This window comes from Macrotis lagotis, chromosome 4 (genome assembly GCF_037893015.1).
Source record: "Macrotis lagotis isolate mMagLag1 chromosome 4, bilby.v1.9.chrom.fasta, whole genome shotgun sequence".
In the NCBI taxonomy this organism is placed as follows: domain Eukaryota; kingdom Metazoa; phylum Chordata; class Mammalia; order Peramelemorphia; family Peramelidae; genus Macrotis; species Macrotis lagotis.
In genome coordinates, this window is record NC_133661.1 from 152,668,403 (window position 1) to 152,679,909 (window position 11,507).

Here is an 11,507-nt window from a genome sequence, read left to right on the forward strand (position 1 = left end):
GAACTCAGGAAGGGGATTACCCTATAATAAGTCTGAAAGAGAAAGTCTGAAAATATAGTTGATCCTAAAGGTAATAGGGAGCTATTGGAATTTATTGAACAGGTATACTGAAGGCATGTGACTGGCAGCTCTATGGAAGTTCTCCATTCCCCTATTCCCCCCACCCCCACCTCCCCACCTTCTGAGATTACTTTCATGTTATCCTGGATATACATTGTTTGTCCATAGCTGTTTGCATGTTGTCTCTGCTGTTAAACTCTAAGCCCTTTAAGGCCAGAGACTGATTTTTTCCTTGACATCTAAAAAGCCTTAAGAAATGCTTGTTGTAGGGGTGGCTAGGTGGCACAATGGATAGAGCACTGGCCCTGGAGTCAGGAGTACCTGAGTTCAAATCCGGCCTCAGACACTTAATAATAACCTAGCTGTGTGGCCTTGGGCAAGCCACTTAACTCCATTGCCTTGCAAAAACCTAAAAAAAAAGTTTGTTGCCTTGGCTTATTGACTTAGAGAATAGACAGGAGAGGGGAGAAATCTGAAGCAGAGACCAAATAAAAGATTATTACAGTTGTCCAGATGAGAGAGCCTGAATTAAACACTCAGGTACATTGGTAAAAAGAATACTACATTAATGGCTAATGAAAACTCGATCCTTGAGGTAATGAAATATTATTAATTTTAATGATCCCTCACTTTTTAAAGTACTTTCACTCTCTCCTTCACACCAGTGACCTGATAGATCAGTTCTCACCTTATTTTTTGCCAGGGAGGCTCCCCAGCCACTTCCCACAGTTCATATTTATGTAGTTCTTCCCTATTAAAATAAAAGTTTCCAGAAAGCAGGAATATTTTGTTTGCTTATATTTGTATAATTGGCATTTTGCACTAACACAATGCCTCTTATTTAGTAAGTTTTTTATAAATGCTATCTGTCTCTTTATCTATCTCTATAGGGCAGCTCAGTGACTCAGTGACATGGATCAAGGAAGACCTCAGACACTTCCTAGCAGTATGACCCTAGGCAAGTTACTTAATCCTGTTTATCTCAGTTTCCTTAGCTGTAAAATTGAGCTGGAGAAGGACATGGCAAATCAGTCCACTATCTTTGTCAAGAAAAACCCCAAATGGGGCCATGAAGAGTAAAATACAATTGAACAACATCTGTCTGTTTTTCTCTATATGTCTCTTTATACCTCCCTACTTCTATTACTCTACTGTCTATCTATCCAACTATCTCTCTATCATCGATCTCATTTGACTCCTGCAACAACCTTATGATGAAAGAAGACAATTGTGACTGTCTTTGTCAGTCATTGGGGAAGAAATCAATAAAAATGAAGTGACTTGCCCAAGGATGCATATTTTGAAGCTAAGCCAGGACTATTTTAATGTGCCTGAAGTTTCAAGTTTCAACCTCCTTCTCACCTTTCTGGCCTCAGTTTTTTTTTTTCTCAATTTTCTTTTTTCTTTTCTGAACCTTTCATCCTAAAGCATTCAAAATGTTTCCTCTACTTTTCTCAGAGTCCTCTTAACTTTCTCAGTTCAACTTTGCTCCTCCCAGATGCCGAGCTGTGCTCCTAATGACCCTCTGCCCTGTATCATGGAGGATGTTTACTTCACTCTCTCCCCTTCTTCCTCCCTCCCCTCTTCACAAAAGTTGAGACATTTCCCCTCTGTCCCAAGGGATTCAGTCTGGGAAAGAGGCTCGAGAGTCAAACATAATCTGCCTTCAGATTTTGGTCTTGAAGAGCCTCCCACGCTTACTGTCAACTCCCTGGGTTCTCTTAGCCAGATGCACAAACACAGTTCAAGGGTAGGCAGCAGTTAATTCAAAAATGAAATCAAAGATGCCTAGTCCTGAGCACTCAGATCTTGGGTTTCCCCCTCTTCACCACCCCTGGAAGATAGATAGAAAAGGCTATTTATTTAATTCTTTGAAGCCCTAATGTATGTCTTGGTCTTTATGTAAGAGTGAGTTTGCATATGTATAAGATTTCAGCATAAACATACTCATTGATGAATGTATAGGGCTCCTCAAAGTCAGCCTACTCATGTTTTTTCCCTGCCTGGAATGCCTTCCTTCCCTCTACTCTACCAGTTTAAAATTCTCATATCCTTTTAGATCGACTTCTGTCCAGTCCTACTCATCTCCTGTGCCCAAGGAGAGACAAGAGTGATATACTAGAAACATCACTGGACCAGATGCTATTTGACTATCGACTGTTGTTGTTTTTTAGTTGTGTCCAAGGGACACCATTTGAGATTTTTTTTTGGCAAGATACTGAAAAGATTTGCCATTTCCTTTTCCAGCCCATTTTACAAAAAGACAAAAAAGAATTTAGTAACTTACCCAGATTTACACAGCTAGGAAGTGTCTGAGGCCATATCTGAACCCAGGAAAGATGAGTCTATCCACTGTGCCCATCTCTGGTGCCAGAGAAAAGCAGAAATAGCTCTGGATCAGATGCCTGAAAAATCAGGATTATCATGCTCACTATGCCATGGACTACTTATGCTATACAAAGACTGATGCCTTTTGGGAAACTTACAAAAAAAATTGAGAAGGTAACAATTTTTTTTTTATTTTCAACACATTTCTTTTTTAAATTTATTTTTATTAAAGATATTATTTGAGTTTTACAATTTCCCCCCCCAATCTTGCTAAGGTAACATAATTTTAGTGGAAAACATGCTGGATTGGGAACAAGAGGACCTAGGGGTTGAGGCTTTTCTACTTATTAACTATGTGACTTTACTTGTGTACTTCATTAAAATTATTTCACCCCCCTGAGATATTTTCCTTATTTATAAAGGGGGGGGGGAATATAGTATTTATCTGCTCTGCTTTACAATATTGAAGAAAAATCATTTGTAAATCTTTAAAGGTTATCAAGAATGTTCCAAAATTCTTAGGCAGTTTTTAATTTGAAAGAGATTCTTAAAGTTTTTAAGCTTTAACCCACACTAAGATACCCTGTCAATGTGAGGACTGTTTTTATTATTTCCTGGAGCTACACCAAGCTGCCTCCTTATTCATTCAGCAAACACCTCCCAAGTTAGCACTTCTGGGTGTCCTCCCTAGTCCCTCCCACATAGCAGGTGTTTTGTAAACATTTGCAGATTGATCTACAGGATCCAACTCCTTGCCCAAGAAACCTTTCCATCTGGGTCACATAGAGGAATGGGAGCCACATGACCCCTGGCATTGTCTGCCTGAGATGGAGATGGTGACTCTTGGCTGCCTAGGTCTCAACCCCCAATCCTGGTTTGGAGTCCTGCCCAGTTTCATTCTCAGCTGCTCTATCAGACAGTTAGTTTCCCCATCACCCGGACCACTTAAGTAGTGACAGGGTGGGGTTGATGAGTTCCAGATTCCCTCCCATCCCCCTCTGTCCCAAGCCCCAAGCTATTGGGAGACCTCATTGGCTGAAGTTGTGACCTGTGATGTCATTGACTTAAAGGGCCACACTCCTCTCATTCATTTCCTCAGGAAAGGGACAAACGCCTATCTGTGAAGAAGCAGGGATGGATAGTCTTTCCTCTCTAAGCTTATATCCCAGAGCATCTTTAGCATTGGAATCTCTTCTCAGAATTAATCTCTTTTCTTTTCCATCTAAACTCAAATTAGTTTTACGAAAATAACTCTTGGCTTTGTAACTAATTATGTCACCTTAGACCATCTATTCACCTATTCCAACAACTAGGTGGTACAGTGGACTCAGGAGGACATAAGTTCAAATGTGGCCTTCAGATGCTTGACACTTAATAACTGTGTGACTTTGGACATGTCACTTAACCCTGATTGCCCAGCATTCAGGGCCATCTCCAGTCATCCTGATTCATATCTGACCACTGGACCCAGATGACTCTGAAGGAGAAAATGAGTCTGGTGACTTAGCACTGCCTCCCTCATTCAAATCCAATCCATGTGCTTGTCTTGGCATCACCTCCCTGACATCATGGTCTTCTTCAAGAATGAAGAACAAGGGGTAGCTAGGTGTTGTAGTGGATAAAGCACCAGCCCTGGAGTCAGGCGTACCTGGGTTCAAATCTGGTCTCAGACACCTGTGTGGCCTTGGGCAAGCCACTTAATCGCCGTTTGCCTTGCAAGAAACCTAAAAAAAAAAAAAAAGGATGAAGAACAAACAATTCTCCTATTATGTGCCTTTTCTTCATTTCAAATGAAGTTAGTAATTAGTTTAATAGATAGTAAAGTGCTTTGAAAAGTACAAGATACTCTGAATCTAAGGTGGTCTCTGCCTCTCTCTCTCTCTCCTCTTTGAGCTGGAGGGAATCTTGGAAATAATTTGATCAATCCCCCTCATTTTACAGATAAGGACCCTAAGGTCCAAAGAGGTTGTTACTTTTCTAAGGTCATTTAGGTAGTGAGGAATAAAATTATGAGTCAGCCAGAGCTATTGACCCTAGATCTAGAGCTCTTTCCATTTACATGCCACTGGGGTGGAGATGGGGTGAGAACAGAGAGGCTTGATGATAACTTGAGCAGCGCTCCAATCCTATGCTTAGGGATGTTCCCAGCATCCTTGAGAAGGCCAGGGGTTGTTCTCTCCCTGGAGACATGATCAGAGAAGGGAAGTTATTTGTCTAAAGGTCACTTGGCCAGTTTGAAAGTTAATGGGAATAGGACTTTCAGGCAGCAATGGAAACCCGGGACCCTCTGTTTTTAATCATGTATTTCCTGATGGGACTCAGAGGTGCAGGAACTGGGGTTCTGAGACTTCTGTTTTGTTTTCATTCCTAGTCATAGGGTGGTAGAATTTGAGTTACTAGATCCCCTTAGTGAGTGGGGCTGAAAGAAAAGGGAAAAGAAAGGGAGGGAGGAGGAAGAATGAGAAGGAAGGGTGGGAAGGGAAGAAGGAAAAAATGAGAGGGAGGAAGAAAAGGAAGGAAAAGAAGGAAGAGAAATTAGAAAGGGAGAGAATTAGGGAAGGAATAAAAAAGAAGGGCTGGTTAAGACAGTCAATAAACATTTTCCAACATTTGCCATGTACCAAGCAGATTGCTAAACTCTGATACAAAGATAGGAACTCAGTCTAATAGGAAAAACAGCATGCAATCAAATATACCTGAGAGTTCTAACCAAGTCAGAGGACCTGGATTCCAGTCTAGGCTGTTCCATTAATCACTTGTGTGACATTGGGTAGTCACATCTTTGCACTGGACCTCAGTTTCCTCATCTATAAAATAGAAGAGTTCTAAGTTCCCTCCCAGTTCTATGACTTTAGTCCTCTTGGATACTTTGCCAACCTCCCTTTTCCCCTTCATTTTGATTATCCTAAGAATTATTTTAAGGACACAGGAAGACCTGGATTTAAATCTGATTCTGAGACTTCCTAGATCTGTGACCTTGGGAGAGTTACTTAACCTTCCTGAGCTTCAGTTCCTCTATCTAGAAAATGGGAATAAGAACAACCTAGAGTGCTTTCTTCCCAGAGGTGTTGTTGAGCCTCAACACTAAATACTTCTCAAATTTTAGAGCACTGTCACCTGAAACATTTCACTTAATTTCCCCATAGTGTCCCAAACAATGATTTTCTCTATACTTCAAGAAAGGCAAGATTTTAGTGGACAAAGATGGAACACCACATGGCAGTCAGCCTCCATGACTCTCTTTGGAAAAGTTTCCTGGAGTCTCCTGGACCTCTGGCCCCTGGCAATGTTTGACTGAGAACTGAAAATACCAGGTTCCTCTCTCAGACTAAATGCGGGTGTGTGTGTGTGTGTGTGTGTGTGTGTGTGTGTGTGTGTGTGTGTGTGTTTGGTATGTTTAGCCCAAGCCAAAGGAGTGGTTGTGATAGTTGGAAATGTGGAATGCTTCTGGAAGATAAAGATAATTAAGTGTCAAAAATGCTGCCCTGGGGGATGGGAAAAGCAGAAGGAATGGAATGGGAGAGAGCCAGACTGACCATAGAGATAACCATTCTGAAGATGAGGGCCTACTGAGTGTAAGCCTCAGGACTGAGAGCTGTCTATTGGGGGGTGGGGGGATGGGAGCGTTTAAGTTCAATTCCATACAACAAATATTAAATTCCCCCCTCCTTGTCAAAGCGTGCTGAGCTCTGGAGAAACTGGGGATGGTGGGAATGGTGGCAGGATACATGTACCTACTCTGAAAAGCTAATTCTAAAAGTCATCTTTTGATAACAATCAAAACTCTTCAGCATCCAGCTCTCAGAAAAGGTTTTCTGGAGGAGGTGTGACTAGAAGGATGGGTAGGCTCAGGGGAGGAGGAGAGGAGGAGGAAGCCTATTCCAGGCAGGGGGCTATAGTAGGAGATAAAACAAGGAAGATGAGGCAAAAACTCTAGTCAAAGATGCAAAAAAGTTAATGGAATTGGCAGTGAAGTAAGTGGAGAGAGCCCTAAGAGCCCAACTGAGTCTGGACTTTTGCCTGGGAATAATGGGCTTTGGGGCTTGGGGCTTGGGGCTTGGGGCTAGGCAGGGAGAGAGGTTTCCCGAGTGGTGTTAGGGGACCATGGATCTGTTAAGAATTTTGGATTGGGGAGGGGGAGAGGCTGGAGGCAGGGAGGTCTGTTAGAAAGCTGATTTTTATCATTTAGGTGAACTTCTGGTGGGAGTAGAAAAGGAATAGCTAAGACAGCTCTAGAAAGGAAGATATAGAAGTTAATGCTGTTCTGTCAGGAGTGGTTTGCCATTCCTTCTCCAGTGTATCACCAGTTTACAGATGAGGAACTGAGGCAACTAAGGGATTAAATGACTTGCCCAGGATCACAGGCAGTAAGTGTCTGAGCATAGATTCCAACTTGTATCTCCCTGGCTCCAAGCTCAGAAGCTGCCTGGGACCACCTAGGTAGCTGCCCCAGAGCAGTTACAGAGCAGAGCTAAGACAATCTCTTAAAATAGCTCTGATGCCATGATCCTAGCTCTGATTTAAGATTGCTTAAATTTCTTCCTTCAAATACATATTATATGACTCCCAGAAAAGTCTACCTTCCCTTCCTCATAAAATAACCTTCCTTTGGGAAAGAATAGTAAACTACTACCACTTGTTTCCCCTTATCTGGAGCTAAGAGGGCAGGAGCCTAGTAGATAGAAGACTGGACTTGAATTTTAAATGGTCTGGGTTCAAAATTGTGATATGTATCTTAAGGAACACTATTATTCTATTAGAAACCAGGAGGGATGAGAATTCAGAGAAGCCTTAGAAGGATTTGCCTGAACTGATGCTGAGCAAGATGAGCAGAACCAGAAGAACATTGTACACCCTAACAGCAACATGGGGTTGATGAGCAATCTTGATGAACTTGCTCATTTCACTGATGTAACTATCAGGGACAATTTTAAGGGATCTGCATTGGAGAATACCATCTGTATCCAAAGAAAGAACTGTGGAGTTTAAACAAAAGACCAGAGACTATTATCGTTAATTTTGTTAAGAAAAAAAGATAACATGTAATTTTGCTATCACTTATATTGTTTTTTCCTTAAGGTTATGATTTCTTTCTCAATACATTCAGTTTTGATCTATGTATAGCAAGGAAACAATGTAAAGATTGTAAAATTCAAAAAACAATTTTTAAAAAAAGCCTGGGTTCAGTTTGTACTTAAGACCCTTGCTGAACATCTCTCTCTAGAATTCCACTTGCTCATTGGTAAATTGAGGGGTCTCTTGTCTCTAAAAGAGTGAGCCTATGATCTTTTGATCTCTTTAGGATGCAGACCTAGTAATCATATTGATGGATCAGAGTATGCTCAGTTTTATTGCTCTTTGGGCATAGTTCCAAATTGCTCTCCAGAATGGTTGGATCACTTCACAACTCCACTAAGGATGCATTATAGTGTCCCAGCTTTCTCACATCTCCAACACAGATCATTTACCCTTTTTTGTTGTATTGTGAGCTATGATCTTAACTCCTTCCCCAAACCTCAGTCCTAGGACTACCTACCTAAGGAAGAAAGAGGTAAGAGGATATTCCAGATGTTTGTCCCAAAAGAAAATTTATCAAGACAACTCAGGGAAAGGGAGTTGTTGTGTGGGATAGAGAGGGCCCAAGGCTAGGAGTCTGGAGATCTGAATTTTGGTCCAGACTAAGTCATTCATGGAGCTGATGTTATTTCTCAAACTGACTCAGTTTCCTCATCAGTAAATGTGGACAATAATAGCACATATATTTTCACAATTGAATCAAATGAATTAACATGGATAACTTTAAAACACTGTAAATACTTTCATTATTATTGACTCTAAAAGGTGCCTTCTTGTTCTGACATTCTAACAGTGATTTCGTTCCAGACCAGATATCCCTAATCAGAAGGGCAAGAGCTAGTATAATATGTATATGTATGGGAAAGGATTTTTACCTAGAGATCCAACTCCTTCCTAACTTTTCTGCTCCATGTGAACTGAGCCTTGGAGGTGTGGACTTGGACGGACAGTTTTGCTTGTTCATCTTCTGATGCCAATGCTTGTGGCAAGATGAGGCCTTGTCTAAAATACCCTCATCTCTTTTGGCATCTCTTCCCTGTGATAGAGGCAAGAAGAGTCAGGATCTGGGTGGGGGGGGACCCAAGGAAAAGATCAACAGAGGAGAAATTTGCTACCATCCCCTTTTTCATAGCTTCCTCCCCTACTAGTCAAGCCTGGGGGAAGGAGGGGCTAGGGCCTGGGAGGTAGAGTTTGAGGTTGCAAGTAGATGCCAGTGAATACCTTAGCAAGCCTGAGGAGGCAATATGATCTGGAAAAGATACATTGGGTCATATTCTTTTGAACTCCAGAGCCCAGCATCTCAGTCATGTGAAGAACATAGGGGATTAGCAAAATGAGAAAGATAGGAGGGAAATGAAGCAGCCACCTGGAAGAGACAATCTTATTGAATCCCTCCTGCTCTCCTTCACTTCTGCTGAGAAGAGGAGGAAGAAGAGGGAAAACATCTGGGCAAGAACCAGGCAAGGAAGAAAACTGGAGAGGGATTAGGATGAGGAAGGTAAACTAGAGGGAGGAGAGGAAAGTAAGCACAGGAAAAAGTAAGATAGTAAGAGAAAGAAAAATGAAGAAGACCAATCAGACCAAAAAAAGGATGCATATATGTCTAGTTTTGTGCTTTTTTGTTAAAAGGAGAGAGAGGGAACCACCATTTATTCAACACTTACTAGGTGCCAGGCTCATTTGATCCTCACAACAGCACTGGGAGGTGGTTGCTGGTATTATTCCCATTTTTACAGTTGGGGAAACTGAAGTAAATTTAAGAGATTTGGTGACTTGCACAGGGTCACACCAGTAGTCAGGCCTAGTGCTCCCTCTACTATGCCATCTCTCTACTACTGGGGTGTGATTTAGGTGTAAAAAAGCAAAATACCTTAATATTAAGATTAAGCAAGAGGGGAAACACACAGTTACTCAGAGAATGGACCCTGATCTTCTGGAAAGGGAAGAATGAGTGATCTTTATCTATAGGTTTCAGTTTAAAGACTAGCAAGAGTTTTTGAGAGTCCAGTATATATACAAAACATTGCCTTAATACTTGGGAAGAGATATAAAGATAAATAAATAAAACATCCTTTTCCTCTAAAAGTTTACAGTCTCATAGGGGAGGTAAGACATGCAAATAGATAACCACAATCAATCAAATAACATTTTTTTAAAATTCAATTTTATTTTTAATTTCAAACTCTTTCCCTCTTCTACCTGTTGATAAAGTAAGAAAAAACTGAACCCAGGGGCGGCTAGGTGGAGCACTGGCCCTGGAGTCAAGAGTTCTCCAAATCTGACCTCAGACACTTAATAATTACCTAGCTGTGTGGCCTTGGGCAAGCCACTTAACCCTATTGCCTTACAAAAAACTTTAAAAAAAAGTCAAAAAAAAGAAAAAGAAAAACCGAACCCATTACAAATCAGTGTAATATGAAAAACAAATGTCTGCCTTAGCCTCAGAAAAAAAGTGTTTTTTAGTTGATTAGGATATGCTAGACACTGGGGACACAAATGCAAAGAGACAGTTTCTTCCCCTCTGGAAGGGTTCTCCCAGAAGACTACAACATGTTTGGGGAGAAGGTAACCAGGAAAAGGAGATTTAGTCTAAGACAGCCCCGGGACAGGAAGTGAAGGAGCCATTAAGTCAGTAGAGCCTTCCACTTTGGTAGTAGTAGTGACTGGAATCTTGTCCGTGAGTAAGAGGTGAAAGGGAATGAGGGAAGAGGGACCCCGGGGGAGGTGGGGCAGATGGCATTCACCTGGACACTAACACCTTGACTGGATCTGATGAAGCAGATATAGAGGTCGGGATGGGTTGAAGATTGACTCACCCACTCATCAATGGGGTCCACTCCTTCCTGGGGCAAGGACTTGGTCTGGGAGAGACGTTCTAAGAAAGTATTCTAAGACTTTGGAGAAGGGAGGCAGTGTCCCTTTCCTTCCCTGCAAAATGAAGGGGTCATACTAGAACCAGGGTTCTTAATTAAGGAGTGGTGAATTTGGTTTTCAAAAATGCATTACTATTTAAATATAATTGGTTTCCTTTGTAATTCTGTGATTTTTATTTTATGCATTAAAAGCATGTGGTATAAAAGTATAACCCTGACAAAGGGGCTCCCAATAGACCTCACCAGACCACCAAAGGGTCTGTGACACAAAAAAAGGGTAAAAGCTCCTGGTGTAGATCATCTGGGCTTGACCCAAAGGAAGCAATTTAAGCTCTGAATTGCTAGTCCATTTACCAAGCAATACATCCCATGGGCTTACTTATTCTGAGGCCAACCCTTTGCTAGGTCGGTGTCTTGGGGACATAGGAGGCAGCAGCAACATGGTCCCTGCCCCCTTGGATCATGGCAAAGAATCAGAGACTGAAGCAAAGAGGGAGGGGAGGGAAATGATAGAAATCAAAGGCAGCTTCCATGGAGAGGGAGTGCCCCAGAGAGAGGGAGGCTATAAATGGGCATAGATTCTGTAAAGAGTCCCCTACGAACTTCAATCCCTCTTTTCTCTTCCCCTCTCCCCGCTTTACACTTTCCAGTATGAACAAACACATTTCACACACACAAACACTGCCACCCCGGGGCACACATTCACTTCATAAGTCTACCAGGCACAGGCATGTTTTCTCCTCTCCCCCACCCCGCCTCATTTTCCTTCTCCCCCACCCCTTCTCTCTTTCTCCTCCCTCTCTCTCCCACTCTTCCTTCTCCTTATCTCCTTCTCCCTCCCCCTCTCTTTTTCTTTCTCTCTCTCTCTCCCTCCCTCTATCTCCTCCTCTCTTCCTTCCTTTCTCTCCTTCCCCTCTCTCTGCCTCACTCTCCCTCTTCCCTCCTCTCTGCCTCCCTCCCTTCCCTCCCTCTCCCCCCCTCTTCCTCTTTGTCCTTCCCTCCCTCTCTCTTCCTGTCTTCTTCCCTCCCTCTCCCCCTCTCTTCCTCTTTGTCCTTCCCTCCCTCTCTCTTCCTGTTTCTCCTCCCCTCCCTCTCTCTTCCTCTTTCTCCTTCCCTCCTTCTCCCTCCCTCTCTCTTCCTCTTTCTCCTTCCCTCCCTCTTTCTCCCTCT